This window comes from Pogoniulus pusillus, chromosome 6 (genome assembly GCF_015220805.1).
Source record: "Pogoniulus pusillus isolate bPogPus1 chromosome 6, bPogPus1.pri, whole genome shotgun sequence".
In the NCBI taxonomy this organism is placed as follows: Eukaryota; Metazoa; Chordata; class Aves; order Piciformes; family Lybiidae; genus Pogoniulus; species Pogoniulus pusillus.
Window position 1 is genome coordinate 43,385,285 of NC_087269.1, and position 19,051 is coordinate 43,404,335.

At 40.3% G+C, this 19,051-nt stretch overlaps 1 protein-coding gene across 4 annotated transcripts in view; it reads right to left on the minus strand.

Annotated features, from left to right (window-relative positions):
- The window catches only part of SH2D4B (SH2 domain containing 4B), a 117,348-nt gene that overhangs the window by 5,049 nt on the left and 93,248 nt on the right, over window positions 1-19,051 (minus strand). The window lies entirely within an intron of this gene.

A 19,051-nucleotide genomic window follows, 5' to 3' on the forward strand; every position in this document is an offset into this window, starting at 1 on the left:
ATTCTTTTGCTGTATGACAAACTTAATAGTCAGGACAAGAGAAGGATCACAAGTTCAGATATTCAGAATGAATAAGGGAAAATATTTAATGGGACAGAACTTTCAAGACCTTTCCCATTTTAACCTTCTGTGTTGGAGAATTCTTCATCTCTCTTTTTCTTTCTGTTCCTAGGACACAACACTGAAGTTGCTGGTACTTCTGCTTGCAAACAGGTTATAACAGATAAACTCTGTTTTGATGACAGCCCACATGAAAAGTGTGACTGCACCAGCACTTGAACCAGAACATCCACCCAGAGAATTTGGTTCCAGTTTGTCTGGAACACTATACTTATGTCTCATAATTATCTGTGAAATGCCAGATGTTCACTTTGATCAGGAACAGATGTTGAATTAGGCTATCCTGAATGTGAACATGGGGAAAAAGGTCAATAAATAATATATGTGCATGTTCCAAAGAGTTATCCTCCGTGAAGCTAAACTTTTTCAAACCAATACATGTACTATTTGATGGAACTGCTTGTCATCACAGAATCACACACACATTCTAGTGAGAGTTCTACAGGGTTCAAATACTGACTGAAAAGCCAGTTGTTTTAGTGCAGTAACAACTACAGCCTTGGGATTGACGATTCACATAAAAAAGGACATACCAAAAGGACCAAAGTTTGAGATGTTCTAATTAAGCCCACAAGGAAAATTATGCCCCTGAGAGACACAAGAAGGTACTGAGAAGATCTGGTTCATAAAAGCAAGCACTGTGTGGTGCTAGGAGAGAAGGAAAACATTTCCTTTCAGATATGTGCACTTTGAGACAATGAATTTCTTTTACAGATTTACTTTAGGCAACAAGGACTCAACCTCAGTGGGCCTCAGAATTCCTACTGAAATACCCTCAGCACAACACTAAGAAACATCCACATACACACTCTACTGAAAGATGTACAGTTCTCTTCTCTACAGTGTATTACATCATTGCACCAGACATGCAAAACAGGCATTAAATATGCAAACATATGCATTTGTTTAGAAACAGCATGCAACTGCTCAGCCAACAGTGTCAGTTGCTGCACTTGACAAAACCAAAACCAGTTTTATTGGAAGAACTCCAAAATTAATTGTTACAAATCCTTGAAGTCTGTTCAGATGAAATACAGTGCTAATACAAATCCATATGATATGGCATATCAAGTGGAGCTATATCACTAAATGCCAATGCCAGGTGCCATGTACCAAGTATCACACACAACACTGTGGACTCACACTATTTATTAATCAAGTCTCCTCTCAAGTTTCCCTAATTTAAATATACAATGAAAGGTTTTATTAGTGATTACAATGCCTGTCTCCTTGACAAATCTCTGCTAGAAAAACACATAGGTAAGCCAGAAGCTCAGAGCATTCAACAATACAGGAAAGGATAAACAGTTCCATTACCAGCAAATACTACACTAATTCCAATAATCAATATTTCTACTGTAATTCTAGATTGCAAAAATGCTTGTAACTTCAAGCAGTGACAGAACTACTAAGCAGCCTTTCTAAGGAATAAGGTGGCCTAGACAATTTAACACCTACAAAAAGAGAGTGTTTATCTAAGAAAGACTGCAGAAAAAGAGCATTTGTGCTCCACCTGGAGTACTGTGTACAGTTCTGGAGCCCCCAGCACAAGAAGGACATTGAACTATTGGAGTGAGTCAATAGGAAGGCCATGAAGATGATCAGGGGCTGGAGCACCTCTGCTATGAGGGCAGGCTACGAGAGTTGGGGCTCTTCAGTCTGGAGAAGAGAAGGATTCGAGGAGATCTTGTAGTAGCCTTCTAGTATTTGCAGGGGGCCTACCGGAAGGCTGGGGAGAGACTATTTACAAGGTCTTGTAATGACAAGACGAGGGGTAGTGGGTTTAAACTGGAAGAGGGGAGATTTAGACTAGATGTTAGGAGGAAGTTCTTCACAGTGAGGGTGGCGAGACACTGGAACACGCTGCCCAGGGAGGTTGTGGATGCTCCCTCCCTGGAGGTGTTCAAGGCCAGGTTGGATGAGGCCTTGAGCGACCTGTTGTAGTGGGAGGTGTCCCTGTCTATGGCAGGGGGTTGGAACTGGATGAGCTTTGAGGTCCCTTCCAACCTAAACTATTCTATGATTCTATTATATGTGAACATTATTCTTCAGCTATGTATAGGGCTTAAATGACCATCATGATCAGGCATATAATATGAAATTCGTTCAGCATTGATTAGTTTAATGATAAATAATCTGTTCACCTGCTCTCAACTCCCACTATTATAGCTAAAACACTGCAGGCTCCCACTTGATGTTATTTTCTTTACAAGATTTACTTTTGTTCTGGGTGCTTTCTATCACTGAGTAGGTGAGAAATGATACACAGCTCATGGCCAAGTTCTTTTTTGTTTTAATTCTCTTTTCTGCTAAAGATGGTGTAATAAATTACCAGCCAACTGCTTTCCTTCCTCTTTCTCTGCTGATTCTGTTAACATCTCATGAAAGACCATTTCTTCCCACCACCTTTTCCCTCTCTCTGCCTCCCAGTTATTTTGTTTCTCTCTGGCTCAGTTCTTCATTGGGTGGTGACTGCAGCAATGAAAATCTCCTTCCAGCCTTTAAAAGAAATGTTATACTGTTCTCAAGACAACTACAGAACGAGTGGCACTGCTCACTGCTGAGACAGCTGTATAGAAATAGACATCTGTGAAACTGGCAATATTATCTGGAAAAGAAACCAGTGATGCTTTGAAAACTATTTCCCCCTCTCTGTAAGTCTTGCTGCTGTCTCAAAAAACAAACAAACAAGTGGAGAAAAACCTTCACTTGGTGCAAAGCAACACTGTGTCAAAACCAGTAATATTTTCACATAAGCTCAGCTTTGCAAATCAGTCATTTAAATAAATATCAGACAATTAATCAATCTATCATCAGTGTGATCATTTTAACTCATCATGTGGCCAAATATATTTGGACAGCAGTTAGCTACCCCACTGCTAACTCACATCTTTTACCTGTCATGCCAAATAATTTCTCTTCAGAGTATACAAACTGTCCACTTTAAACATTCTAGTTTTCCAGTAGTCATAGACTCATAGAAAAAACCAGGTTGGAAGAGACCTCCAAGATCATCCAGTCCAACCTAGCACCCAGCCCTAGCCAGTCAACCAGACCATGGCACTAAGTGCCTCATCCAGGCTTTTCTTGAACACCTCCAGGGATGGTGACTCCACCACCTGCCTGGGCAGCCCATTCCAATGCCAATCACTCTCTCTGGCAACAACTTCCTCCTAACATCCAGCCTAGACTTCCCCCAGCACAACTTGAGACTGTGTCCCCTTGTTCTGTTGCTGGTTGCCTGGGAGAAGAGACCAACCCCCACCTGGCTACAACCTCCCTTCAGGTAGTTGTAGACAGCAATGAGGTCCCCTCTGAGCATCCTTTTTCTCCACACTAGGAACATTTTTGAATCTTAGCAATAGAATAACATTCTGAAAGACAGTTATTTCAACTCATAGGACATCCATCATCAACGGTTCCTAATTAACAGCTTCATTTCTAAATAGAGTGCCTGCCATGAGAATGTGTAGATGGCAGGCAAATGTTAACATATTTGTTGTAATAGCATGCATTTTTCCTGTCACCAATCTTTGAAAAAGGAAAAAGAACATCCTAAAATTTAGAGTGTATTAAGCTCACATGGGAACTGGTGAATCCATTATGAATTTAGTAGGCAGAGCTAATAAATCTTCATGCTGCTTTCCAAGCCTCAACAGCAGAAATTGCTATTCTGAAATACGATGCAATGACACTCAGCTTCCTGCTCTTCTCTAGCCTCCATACATCCTTGAGTGAAACACAAATATTTGCTAGGAAAATGCCATAAACAGCATGAATCCAAACTAGAAAAGCTGACACATTTGTCCTTGTTGACAAATAATTACCCACTAGACTACTTAGCAAGACTGCATACTAAATGCCTAAAATTATCTTTTTTCATTATAAAGTTATATCATGCTCATTGTTGTAGTCTACTGGTGGTCAAAGGTACCACTTGTAATAATAACACCACTATATAAAGAGAATTTAGTCTTTAATGATCTGTTGCAGTCTGCTGGTGGTCAAATGTACCACTTGTAATCATAGAATCAACCAGGTTGGAAGAGACCTCCAAGATCATCCAGGCCAACCTAGTACCCAGCCCTAGCCAGTCAGCTAGACCATGGCACTAAGTGCCTCATCCAGGCTTTTCTTGAACACCTCCAGGGATTGTGACTCCACCACCTGCCTGGGCAGCCCATTCCAATGGCAAATCATAATGTCACTACATAAAGGCAGTTTAGTCTTTAACGATTAACAGATATCTTAATACACACATATGCACATATATATATGCCAAGAAGCTGACTTAGAGGAACAGTAGGCACAAACACAGCCCAGAAGACTTCGAGGAGACCTTATAGTGGCCTTTCAGTATCTGAAAGGGGCTACAGGAAGGCTGGGGACAGAATACTGGCAAAGTCTTGTAATGAGAGTATGAGGAGTAATGAGTTTAAACTAGCAGAGGGGAGATTCAAGGTAGATGTTAGGAAAGGGTTCTTTGCAGTGAGGGTGGTGAGACACTGGCACAGGTTGCCCAGGCAGGTTGTGGCTGCTCCCTCCCTGGAGGTGTTCAAGGCCAGGCTGGATGAGACTTTGAGTGACCTGTTCTAGTGGGAGATGTCCCTGCCTATGGCAGGGGATTGGAATTGGATGATCTTGGAGGTCCCTTCCAACTTACATCATTCTATGATTCTACGATTTACCCTTCTGCAATAGAAGCTGTTTTCTTAGTTCATGTTTTCTCTTTTCGTATTTTTTTCACTAGCTTGATCTCAAACACTACTGTAGGAGGTTTTAATCACCAAGCACAAATACCATCACAAATAAACCCTAACTCATGGCAAATGTGATTTCATGACCATGATGAAAAGCTTTCTATTTCATGCAAGGTTCATTTCTTGAACAATTATGAATATTCACATGTAATCAGTGAAGACAAAAGACACTTAACCTGTTTACATGACTTCAGATATCTAACCAGGAAAGTCTGTGATTTAAGTCACCAATCAAAATCAAAAGCATGATCCAAACCCAGAAGCCAGTACTAGTATCTCCTGTTTTCGATGGGATTAGTCCATATGAACACTAAGACTCCTGACAATCATTATGTGAATAATTCCCATGCTAAAGGTCACACAGACACATTATACCCTCTAGCAAGTATAAAAAATAAATTACTAAACACAATAAACTATGAAGAATTAGTAAATGACTCCTGTGATGCAAATATATTTGTCCAATTATACAGCAAAATTTAAACAGCAATTTGAAATACAGTGATAAAATGACACAAGGATTACAACAATCAGTTTGCTATGCACCAGTCAGTCTCTCCTGTTTCTCAAAACTGACAAAGTGAGCTAGAATTTCCTGTTCATATCATTAGAATAATGAAATGGATGTAGTTGGAAGCAAAGATTCAATCTGCCTGGGACAAAAATATGAATCAGGGCAATTAGTTTTGAAAGAATTAATCAGAAAAGTAAGAAGAAATTCAGAAAGGGTTAATCTAATTCATAGAATCAACCAGGTTGGAAGAGACCTCCAACATCATCCAGTCCAACCTATCCCCTCAGCCCTAGCCAGTCAACTAGACCATGGCACTAAGTGCCTCAGCCAGGCTTTGCTTGAACACCTCCAGGGACGGTGCCTCCACCACCTCCCTGGGCAGCCCATTCCAATGGAGCCACTATGGCTCAGGAAGAGCTGCAGCCGGTGTTAGCATGCCAGTGTTAACATAAACCACTGTCAGGAAGAGCAAGAACACCTTGTAAGAATACTAGGCTATGAATCTAATGAACAGGGTCATAGATTTCAGAGCTCAGAGCAAAGAAAGATATACACAAGGAACAAACACAAGCTAAGATGAAAACTGAAGCTGGAGAACTAAGGTTTATAATAAATCTGAGCTCTTTCAGATCCCATAACAAGGTGGGATAGTAAAGGCTTGAAACAAATGTTCAAATGCATGACACTAGCAACTAGCTCTGGTCTAGAAGAAGCTGTAAAATCCAGCTCCTCCAGCCACTCAGCAATATCAAAAGCATAAAGGCAGGGAAGATGAAGTGATTGCTTCCCTGCAGCGCACCAACTAGAGCAGCTATAGTTTATGGTCTCAAGAAAAAGCAGTCAACATCACTCAAACCAATAGTTTCCTGAGACTGACTTTTTTCAATTCTCTCCCACAAGTGCATGTCTAGATGTGAATTCTAAACCTACTTATGGCATTTCACTGGGAATGACAGAATCTACAAAACTGTGATATCTAGACTGAATATGTTTTACTTAAGTTTATCCCTGACACTACAAATGTCAAGTATAAAGAACAATGTTTTCAGTTATGGTGGTTTATAGACTGATCTGCAATGAGATAGCCAAAGGAAAATCTACACATCTACATCGTATCTTGTAATTTCTCCACTGTTTCCAGCAGGAGTAGCATGTGCCATTAAATACATGCACAAATATTTGCAGCAATAGGATCTTGCAGTGTGCCACACTATTAAAAAGGTTTCATCCTCTCCTTCCCTTTAGTCACAATGTCTTTTTGGATAGTGCAACAAAACAAATAGTGAAAGGAGAAATCAATAGTATTGTGTGAGAGAAGCTCTTGCTGCCAGATAACAATAGCTCTGCCTCTGCTGTTTCAGAACAGTAGCAATAAAGGCTGAAAAGCAAAGCAAGGAAGTAAATCAAAGATGCCTGGTAACAAAAACAAAGCTGTTGAAGCTATTCACCATCTGCTGTTAATGCTGGATAAACTCACACGGGACTAGATCTTCAGAAGAGTTCTGCTCCCATTCAGGCATCAAAATAAATTGCCAGGTTTAAAAACAAAAACATCCCCTCCTCAAACAAAAAAAACAAACCCTAAACCAAACACATCCAAACAAGAAACCAACACAATGACAGTGAGTTTTGTGGGGTTGGGATTTTTTAAATGTGGTTGGGTTTATTTGGTTGTTTGGGGTTTTTTTGCTGCAAGAACTGGCCACAAGTGTTATGGTAAGAGCTCAAGCCTCAAAGAGTGCTTTCTGTGAAATGTTTTTTCTGCTTACAGCTGGTGACACACATTTCATGCCATGCTGTATGTTGGTAATCTGATTTAAGCCCTAGTAAATAGCACAGCATCCATAAATGTTACTATGTAAGGGACTACAGGCCTCTGTGCTGATAGTAAAGATGTGCAATAGGTCACCAAAAAGCAAAATCTGAAATGTGAGTAAATAAAATAATTTTTGTGCCTAGAACGGCAGTGGGAGAGCTGCTGGAATGCGTTTAGAAATCAGCTGGTAAAATGTGCATTTGAAATACACTGGCCACATCATTGATAGGTTATCTGAGTGGTCAGTATGGGGCTGGCCTCCTCTCCAAGCTACAGAAAGGCAGAGTGACATTGGTTAGGGAGTCTTTCATAGAATCCTAGAATCAGCCAGGTTGGAAAAGACCTCCAAGATCATCCAGCCCAACCTAGCACCCAGCCCTAGCCAGTCATCTAGATCATGGCACTAAGTGCCTCATCCAGGCTTTTCTTGAACACCTCCAGGGACGGTGACTCCACCACCTCCCTGCGCAGCCCATTCCAATGGCAAATCACTCTCTCTGTGAAGAACTTCCTCCTAACATCCAGCCTAGACTTCAACCTTTCTCTTTTCCACTGTCTGAGCAAGCTCAGAAGCAATGTGTGCAGTAGCATATCTAAGACAGGTATAAATCTGTGCTACTGAAAGGTGAGTAGGAGTCCATTCAGTCCATTCTTCAGCATTCTTCTTCTTTGTAACCATCCTGGTGCATTTAAGATATATGCAGAACTAGGAAAGAACATTTCAGTGACACTCAGCTACTTCCCCAGTGGGCCTCAGTCAGTATAGAAAGTATGCTCTGTACAGCTATGTACAGACATGTATAGGAAGCCAAGGTCCAAAGAACTATTGTTTTTCTGGTGGCAAGATATCCCTTCAGGCAGGGAAGAGACATATTGGTAATGCACCATGCCCTAAACAAGCTCTTTTGAAGATTTATGTGATTCATAGGACTACCTTGCACCTCTATATACAGGGCAAATTCAGCAAGGAAAAGCACCAGACCTAAACATATACAGGCCTGGGATTTATTTTTCATGTAGTTGGTTTTGTTGCTTGGGTTTTGTTAATAAGTAATATAGACTCATTTCTCTGTTCTGTCAGGATAAAACAGCTCTTAGAATAAGGAAAACTCAGATCTGAGAAGCTTTCTTAATTCCCTAAGGCTGGGGTTCATTAAAGCAATTGAAACCCCACTGAAATTGTGAAGGAAATGGGTGCCTTACTCCCCTGGGAGTCTTTGAAAATCCTACCTAAAGGAGTAATGCATTTATAAAGGGTATTTTAATTCAGGTTTCACAGAAGATCAGATGTGCTACATCCATTGTTGCTAGTGTGGCTCACAATTAATTCCCTATGCACTCTGTAGAAAACACACCACTTAACTGTCTCCTTTAAAGTTCATTTTACATCCAAACTATCAAATACTGTAAAAACCCTTTATCCTCACTGTCAAAATATTTACCCCATACTCACTAACAAGCAGTGCAGCACATCAAAGTCAGGTGTTTGCATTACTTATCTGAATACACCACTGGTATAATAGAGCTATAAATTTCTTTGTTACTGTCTCCTCAAAGCATAGTGTTGCTTGCTTGCTTGCTTTCCTTCCTTTCAGATCAGCCTACAGAATGCATTAGCCAGGAGGAAAACAAAGGTTTCAGACTCTCTTCTCTTTGCACATTATTGTTACCCATTCAGATGAGAAAAGGTAGCACAAAAGGTCTTTAAACTTTTATTTCATAGACACATAGAATTAACCAGGTTGGAAGAGACCTCCAAGATCATCCAGTCCAACCTAGCACCCAGCCCTAGCCAATCAACTAGATCATGGCACTAAGTGCTCCATTCAGCTCATATGTGTATATATATATATATTTCCCATATCCCTGCATTAAACCTTGTTATTACTCTTTAAATGTTGAGAGTTTTCTCATCTGAACAGCTTTGGAAAATAAGTTAATTTTTGAGAAATTGAACTGTTAATAATTTTCAGTGGCTCCTCAAACTACATTCTCTGCATGTAGCTTACCATCTCTGATCAGTAAATGGACAGAAAATTAAGGTCATGACTACTTAATTTTCCCTTGTTTTCACTGACTAAAGTTGGAAGCCTCTATGTTCTGGTAGAATCAGCAGCAGATGAACAACAGGGTGGTTCTAAGATGCTGGTAAGATGACTGGAAAATAAGGAAGTAGGGGATTGTTAAACAAATTAGCAAATGCATCCAGGCATACACAAGCATCCTAGATGCTGCTAGAGGTGACATTTCCTGCAAATAGCATGGAAAATAAGTGTATTCATGAGGACATCTGGAAACTTCAAGTAAGAAACAAACATGCTCATCCAAATAAGGAACTTGGTTACAAGTATTATTCCAGTAGGATGCATTCACTTCCTTACAATACAGATGGGAGTGAATTTTTATTTCTGTTATGTGTAAAAAAAGATAGCAAACCATACAGACTCTGCAAGGAAGTTTTGTGATAGGTGCATGATGCAACACAGGCAGAGTAGGTATCAACACCTTACTGTGTCTTTTGAAGCATTAAAATTTACTTCATCAGTAAAGCACACAGAAATACCTCACTAGAATAGTCTGGAAAAGCTAAAAATAGGACAGTGGTGTAATACAAAACAATGCCATAGAATCATAGAATTATCATAGAATCAACCAGGCTGGAAGAGACCTCCAATATCATCCAGTCCAACCTAGCATCCAGCCCTAGCCAGTCAACTAGACCATGGCACTGAAAGCTGATTTAAGCTCTGATCCTAGCCCAGCAATGAGAAATGTATCTGTTTTGGTTCAGTAGTCACTGATACTGTGCTTTTGGTTAAAATTGCAACGTGTGGTAGCTTTTTAGAAGGCCAGTGGCTAGCATTCACTACCCATTCACCACACAGACAAAATATTTGTACTCACTCAAGTCTTGATCCTGGAAGCAACAGAGGGAAAGAAGAGGACATTCTAGCTTGTGGGCATCACTTGCAAGCACTTCTTGTCGACTTGCACTTGCTTATGATACTCACCTTGTCACTTCTCATTTTAATCCTCAAATTCTGCTGAATTGGAAAATGGGGAGAGAAAGTCTTCTGGTATGCAAATGAGATCTAAATCAAGGAAAAAGATGAGAAAGCTGATCTGGGAGAGAAGGGGACGTGAATGCAAAGGCTGTCCTGGGAGCTATTTATGTTCTCATAACTCCAGTGACTGTTCAGTTCTTGTTCATCCTAAATACTTCCAAGGGCAACACAGACATTAAAAAAGCCAGGAAAGACTGAGCTTTTACCAAACCAACTGCACAAAACAAAATAAATTCCACAGATTTTTGTTTGCTTTAGATTTCTGTGAAAAGACAAAGTAGAAGAACTAAAGGCAGTCTTTTTGTACAACCCATTCTGAAGCAATACATTCCAGGAGGAACACATGGACCAAAGACAAGAGCAGTGCATGGAACAGTGCTACTACTAAATATTAGCCTTGGCTGGGATGACATTCCTGCAGAAACATGGTTTCAGGAAGCTGATAGTTGCTGAAGGAGAGTTGGGAGGTACAGCTCTGAACATAGAGAAAGTGAGAAAAGTTTCTGATGTTAAGGGGAATTATTCTTTAAAATCAAAGGGTCCTGTTACAAAAGGAATTTGAATAAATTGTCACATAAAAGTAGACATTATTTGCAATTCAAAATCACTGGTTGCTGGACACTTTTAATGCTCAATCAGAATTGGGTGCAAGTTCTCTCACTTACCATGCAGACTGTGTCTGAAACTCAAAACTCTGCACACCTGCTCACTTAGTCCATGTAAATGTTACCACTTTCCACTCTCTGTAAGAGGAAGATGAGTATGAAAAACTGTAAGCATTAGAGCTACTGTCAGTCTCAGAGAGTGCTTTTGGAAAAAACATGTCCTTCAGACTCAGCAGCTTGCTGCTGCTCCTTTTCTTCAAGTATATACCTACATGGTCTAGTTCACTGGCTAGGGCTGGGTGCTAGGTTGAACTGGATGATCTTGGAGGTCTCTTCCAACCTGGTTGATTCTATGATTCTATGATTCTACATTTAACCACCAAGACTTTCTTTAAAGACCAGTGCCAGAAGAGATATTTGTACTTGCAAATCAACAAGTGTTTAATCTGAACATATGTGCTACTTTGAAGCTAGCTAGAATGTTTTGGTGAGAACTAGATTACAGGCTGTGAGAAAGAAAACAATGCTGATGTCTACTTCACTCATAGGCTTGCTCAGATGTGTAAGAACAAGAATCCAAACACAGATAAGGCACTTCTGCTGGGGAGCTTGGATCTGCATTTCTCTCTCTAGCCTCTCTGCTGTTTCTCTGATTAATCCACTTTGCTTCCTGACCCCCTGGCCGAACCTCCATTCTTCCTTGGGACTGGGGTAAGGTTGAGAGGGGTAGGGAGAAGGTGAAGGGGTGGTTGGGAGCCCCTCCTGGGGACTCAGGTTTCTGAGAGGGCTGTTGCGTTTCTGTGTTGCCTTTTACCTTGTCTATTTCTGTCTATAACTGTATATAGTGTAAATACCTGCTTGTATCTTGTGCTGAGCTGTAACTATAAGCTTCATTCAAATTTCCAGGGCCAGCTGAGTCTAGTCTGGGTGACTCAGTGGGAGGGGGGCAGGGAACACCCAAACCATCACAACATAAAAGACAAGTCAAGCTCAAAACTCCTCTCTAGAAGAATAAACTACACAATCCTTTAAAATAGCACCTGTATTTTACTAGGTCCAGAATAAGCCTTCCTGACTAGAGTGTGGAGTATTTTACAACATGTGTCATTCTGCAAGCAGATTTTTCTGTTCTAAATAACTGCTAAAAAATACATACTATATCTTAGCACCATGCTCTGCTTCTCTATCACACATTTTAATACATTCATGTTTCTTAAGGAGTAAGATGCTTATTTCTGTACTCAAATGATTTTGATGTAAAAAAAAAAATTATACATGGGTTTGTGTTGGGAACTGGCTGAAAAATAGGGGGCATGAGCCCCTAGAAGCTTGTACAATCAAGCCCTTGACGTGAGGTCTGAGTGTGTTGAGACACAGTAAGCCACAGCAGTGTATGTGAAGAAGCTCAAAAGGAATTTGTCCTTGAGCCTTCTGATAAACAGCTTCTGTGGGACTGTGTCCAGATTAGGAGGGAAACAGGAGGAACATGCAAATTCCAGTCTCTAAATGTAGTGCACTGCATGCTGGGTGTGCTCACTTTCTCACCCCAACCATAAAATGTGTGCTCTGTAACTTGAAGCCTGATGCTCTCAGAAACCTTGCATTGTCAAGCTAGCTAGCTCATACTGAGTCGTCCTTGGCTTTCCCGACCCCGCAGGTGTGCTTAACAGCCTTGCAGTATGAACGTGTAAATCTTTTTTTGATGCTTCTGAAGAGAAGACAAGGGTGTTGTGGGGCACTCCAAATCCCTTCCTCCTCCCCATCCATCTCTGGAAGTTTGAATGGGGGAAGAAGGTGGTGTGATACTGTTTTTCCCCTCACCTTAGAGGCTTGAAGTGGGGAACAGCAAAAGGCACCCTTTCCACCATGGACTGACTCCTGGGAAAGCCCACACTGATGGGCTGGATTCTTGGTGCCCAGTATATATATGGCAATGGACACAATGTCTAGGAAGCTTATGGAAATAGTGAGGAGAAAAGCACCATCTGTGCAGTTCCACTCTAGTCCTGCTCTTGCACAGTGCATGCCACTCCCCCACAAGTCTGCAAGTTGGGCAAGTCATTAGGTTCATTCAAGAGAGAGCTGCTGGTGGCACCGAGACCTGGCTTCTCTCAGACCACCGTATCCTGACATCCTGCTCACTTCTCCAAGCTGGGAAACATGGCAGCAGTTTAGCTTTTTCCTTGTGCTGCTAAGAGAGCACCGCTCCATGATCTGTGCCCTGCTGAAGCTGTGTCTACAGACACTTTGGACTTTGGCAGACTTCACTCACTTTGGACTTAATGTTGCGTGGATCCACGATTGGGTATAACTTGCAGTTTCAGAGGTTGCCACAGAGAAATTCAGGGATCATCTCTAAAGTCCTGCTTCACCTCCATGAGTAAAATCTGCTGTCCCCTAGGTTCTCTGCTCAGCCTGATTTATAAGCAGGATAAAGCTGTGTTGTAGCTTAGCCTTTCCCATTTTCTGACTTTCCTAAATTACTAAACTTGCCCATAAGCATCCTTGTGAAGATTTCCCCACTGAATTAGAACCTGTAAATAAACCTTAACTACTTCTGTATATAGTTTGGGGACAGAACTCTTTGGGAAAATAAAAATAATTCTATTTTTATAACTCCTGCCTCAGCCAATTAACTCCCAATCAAATCAATGGGTTCTTAGGAAAAGAATCAATTATCTCTGCAAATGCAGAGTGGATCCTTTGTGCAACCAGCCCATCTTCTGAGACTGTAGCCACCTATAAGGATGTATAGAACAGAGAGATCATTAAAAAGACCCACTACCATTTTTGCACACTCTATCATGAATATATCACTTCTAGAGGAAATCAGGGGACTTGATTCAGTGCTCTCAAAATTCTTAATGTCTAGGCTGTGTCTATGGCATTATACTGAATAGATATAATAAATCAACATAAACTGTGGCAGAATAGCTATAGGACCTGCTTTGCTTTTGTCTTATATGCTGTGTAGTTATTTATTCTGGAGCATTTTTTGTGACCCAATATACCCATTTTTCCATCATGTAATTCAGTATGGAAAATACAGGGAAATTTAAAAAACCAGGCCCTTGGCTACTCAGACCAGAAATTAAAAAACAGATGCCAAAAAGCTTAATCATAATCACAACAACAATAATGATTGGGTGTTGCAATATGTTATGGTTTCATACCAGAAAACTGGATGAGGCACTTAGTGCCATGGTCTAGTTGACTGGCTAGGGCTGGGGGATAGGTTGGACTGGATGATCTTGGAGGTCTCTTCCAACCTGGTTGATTCTATGATTCTATGAAAAGGAGTTAGCAAGAAACCAGTGTTAAATCCTAGTGCAGTTTTCCACTGTCAGTATTGGTGTAGCTGTAAACAACAATGAAACATAGCAACTAGATCTACTAAATGCAGAAAAGGAACAAAATACTTAAATAATAGTAAGTTACTGGCAAATTTCATCAAGCCAAGTGAGGAGTAGCAAAATGAACAAGAAGTTGTTTGCACATGAAGAGCTTGACTATAAGAAGAGGGGGAAAAAAGCAAAGCAGCCCTACCTATATCACCACATTCTATGGGTCCTCATGCCTTTATCAGAGCATCTCCATGAACCATGCAAAAGAAACAAAAAACCCCACAACATCCCAGGCATTCCCAAGCATTCTTTTCTTCCTTTCTTCTACACATTGCCATAAAGCTCATTCATGTCTGAAACATGCAACAAATTTCTTAAATACAAAATTCAAAATACATTTAAGACTATCTCAAATATATACTTAAGATCTTTGGTTCTGGTCAACTAAGATAAAGCCCAACACTTTGAACATGGACTTAGGAAATGAACTGCTGTTTTTAATAGAGGGTTGACACGTTCTATTTGGGTGCAGTAAAGCAATGACAAATACAGATTTCAGCCTCAGGCAAACAGGAAATATACCCTAGCCTTATTTAGAACAAAACTTTACAAAATACATGAGGTGTACTGAACAAAAGCACAGTTTAAGAACGTCTGAAAAACAATGATTGTGCCAGTGGCATAAAACCAAAGACAAGTGGATTGGCTTTAGACTAGCAGATGTCACTGACACCTCTTTGGATCCAAACAGCTTTCTATATCATCTCTGCAGTGAGAGTTATATTGAATATACCTATTGAATACCTAAACCAAACAAGCTGCACAATTACTTTCATGAGACAGAGAAGAAAGACTCTGATATCAGTAAAAACTCATGTATATAAAGTGATAACCAAATCTCTCCATACACAGGCATACTTAGTAAGGTCTATACAAACTTCTGTGAACATCTTGAAGATGGGGCACTTAGTGCCATGGTCTGGTTGACTGGCTAGGGCTGGGTGCTAGGCTGGACTGGATGATCTTGGAGGTCTCTTCCAACCTGCTTGATTCTATGATTCTGTGAGTGTCAGAAAACACAAAGCTGTGTGGTAAAGGTTTTGTATTTCTACTGGTTAATAAGAGAGGCAACATCTAGGCTGGTTGTAGTTTTGAGCATTAGGAATGCTCAGAGCCTTCTCTGTGAGTCTTCCTGGTATATTATTGGCTTAAACAACTTTATTTTATACTAGTATTGATTTGTCATCCAGTATGCTGGGAATACATTATAAATACAACTTCATTAACTTAGTCATCTCACTGTAAGAGCATTTGCCCAATGAATGGACACTGAAATGTCTAGAAGTTAACTGAGCTACATGGTAGCAAACAAAGCACCACATTGCAGCTTCTGACAAGCTGCTAATTTGCTAGAGTTGCTAATGTTTTCTAGTGGCCTTTTCATATTGATACTGATTTGTATTGACGTATCTATGCTATTTTTGTCTTAATTTGCTTTTTATCTGAGTATATAGAAGCTAGGGTTTGATTCTTCATTGCACCCAACAAGAGTCACTAAACCTCTAGTTTGACCTTTAGCTCCTTAACCAGCAAGAACTGACTTTGATTCTGGGACTCATTTTAAATCAGCTCTAGAAAGGCAGCCCAAGGCTCATGGGGGTGAATAGGGACTGGAATGGCATCGTCACTAGGGTGCAGCAAGCTCCAGTTTCTCTTCTCCCGTGGCATGTTTCCTTGCACTTTGTGACATAGTTGCTGCACGAAACTATTACTTGCAGGAAGAACCTAAATTATTGCTATTTTATATATATTACAGTGAATTTGACTCGCTATTATGAACACACTGAGTAGATAGTGGCAATTATGTAGTGCAATTAGCTCTGCAATCACCCCAACAATTTGTGAGTATAAGGTACAAAAACTTTTCAAGAGGCTTTAGTGCTATCATTCTTGCTAATGAATTGGACAGAGGGAAAGCAGCTGAATGTACTCTCAATGTTTTGAAACAATAAAAATCCTCTTTGTTATTAACAAAAATACATCCCAGACTCAAAATAACCAATTAGTCCTTCTCCCTTTTAGCATGAAATTAAGAGGATTTCTTTTAAATAGGAAAACTTTCCATGTAAACAAATACATACATATGCCCATGATGGTTTCCAAAAGTACCTATGTTTACAGCTTATGGAAGCACAGAATATTAGGGGTTGGAAGGGACCTGCAGAGATCGAGTCCAACCCCCTTACTAAAGCAGTATCACCTAAAGCAGGCCACACAGGAATGTATCCAAGCAGGTTTTGAAACTCTTCAGAGAAGATGACTTCACAACCTCTCTGAGCAGCCAATTCCAGTTCTTCATCATCCTCACCACAAAGAAGTGTCTCCTTATGTTGAGGTGGAACCTACCATGTTCTACCTGTTTTTCCTTGTGCTTTTACTGGGCACCACCGAAAAGAGACTGGCACCTTCATCCTTACACCCACCCCTCAAATATTTATAGATGTTCATAAGATCCCCTCTCAACCTTTTCTTCTCAGATCTAAACAGCTCCAAGTCTTTCAGTCTTTCTTCCTCAATAATCCTTGTAGCTCTCTGTGAGAGTCTAAATCCTCTCTATTGATCTTGCTTCTCTGGACAGAGATATTGTTAATCTCTGTTCTCTGGACCTTGACACTCTTCTTCAGATTTTATCCAGCAGACCCCTATCTCTTTGGAACTGGGGAGCCCAAAACTGGTGTGTCACCAGGATAGAGCAGAGGGGGAGGAGAGCCTCCTTAGTCCTGCTGGACCTCTGGAACACTCCATTATTGTGGGTATTGAATAAGCTGTCAAGATATATTTTCCATAAACCTAAAAGACAGCTATAATAGTAAATCTCAGTGTCTGCAGAGCTTACTCAAGAGAAGGAGAAAAATAAAAGTCACAGTTAACATGGGGCCCTGGAATTCAGATTTTACAGTCTATGATACAACTAAGCAGCAAATAGATGCATTCTTTGTTTGTCATGCATTTTCATAGGTGAAGACAAATATTACTGCTTCAAATGCACTCCATTTGTGTAAGGTTTAAGAATGCATACATTTTAAGGTAAATAAGCAGTTAAATCCAAAATCTATTTACATATGAAAAATCACTGAGCTTTGGAGAAATCTTTCAACATGTTTTTAATCAAGTAATCATTAAAGTTTTTATTGCCAAAAGGGATGCAAACTTAAATTATGTTCTAGCTGGAGGATTTTCCTATATTCAAATAAAAACAGCTGTTCCAGATAGATTTCCAGAAATCAGTTTGATTGTGGTACTTTCTGTAAGCACTTAAGAAAGGATACTTCTTTATCTAGCTTGAAAAAAAAATCTAGCCTTTACGTTGATTATTAATTTTTCTTCTCACACACTTGGCTAGAGTCAGGAACTTGAAGCAAACTTTATTAATTACAGTGTTCTCTAGCTGCTTGAATTATTCTTGCATATTGATTTAGTGTGTTGTCCCTCAGAGGAAAAAGTTGCTTTTAATCACTCAATAAAGGGAACAAGATACTGAAGCACTGCTGAAAGCTGAATAAGAGTAATGTTGGGATAGCAAAAACTTCCCATCCAATGAGTAATAATATAATAACCCTGTGTAGCTCTTGCAGTGGTCTAGCTCTGGACATCCTCTGTGACTTGATCCAGTGCTCAGTTAAGCCACTTAAAAGGTAATCACTAAATAGCTTCATTTCCTTCCAACACTGGCACCAAGGTGAGATAGCATCTAGGCTCAAACTCAGAGAGGCAATTAGAAGCCACTATTTAGTAAGCAGAAATGGCTTCAGAGGAGTGCACCAAAAAGGTGAAAACAGAATAAAGATTGTTACTGAACTTCTAACTCAACCCCCTCCACTCCTCTTGTGACACCTCATCTAGGCTACTGCATTCAGTTCTTAAACTTCCAGCATAAGACAGACAGGGATCTGCTAAAACAGGTCCAGAAGAGGACCACAAAGATGATCAAGTGGCCAGAGAGACTTCCTCTGGACAGACAGACAGTTAGTGTTGCTCAGCCTGGAGAAGAGAAGGCTCTGGGGAGAATTTATAATGGCTTTGTAGTGCTTAAAGACAGGGAGTGACTCTGTATCACGGAACAGAGTGGTAGGATGAGGAGTCTGCTAGTTTGAGGCAAATTGGAATATTTTAGTGAGAAAAATTAGATTTCAGGCTGTGAAAAGAAAACAATGGTGATGTCTACTTCACTCATAGGCTTGCTGAAATATATAAAAACAAGAACACAAAACATAGACAAGATAGAGTGGGAGAGTCAGTGTGTGCATGTCTCTGTCGCAGTGGGTACCCTGGGCTGCTTCTGTGTAACTAATCCTTCTGCTTCCTAACCTCCCCTGGCCGATCCTCCAAACTCACCTTGCACGTAAGGTATACTCTGGGATGAGGTAGACTGGTGGAAAGAAGGTGGAAGGGTTGTTGGGAGCCTCTCCTGGGGACTGTGATTTCTGGGAGGGCTGTTGTGCTTCTACATTACTTTTAACTTGTATATTTCTCTATATAGCTGTATATATTGTAAATCTCTGCTTGTATATTGTGTTAAGTTGTAAATATAAAGCTTAATTATTTAACTTCCAGCTGGCTGGATCTAGTCTGGATGATTTCATAAGAGTGGGAATATAAAGCTTAATTATTTAACTTCCATCTGGGCGAGGGGAGGGGGCGGGGGGGGGAGGTATGTAACTTCCAAACCATCACAAGGGGTAAGGATGAAATCCCTACTGAAAGAGAGTAGATTTAGGTTAAATATTAGGAATAAATTCTCCAGTGACACAAGTTGCTGAGAAAGAT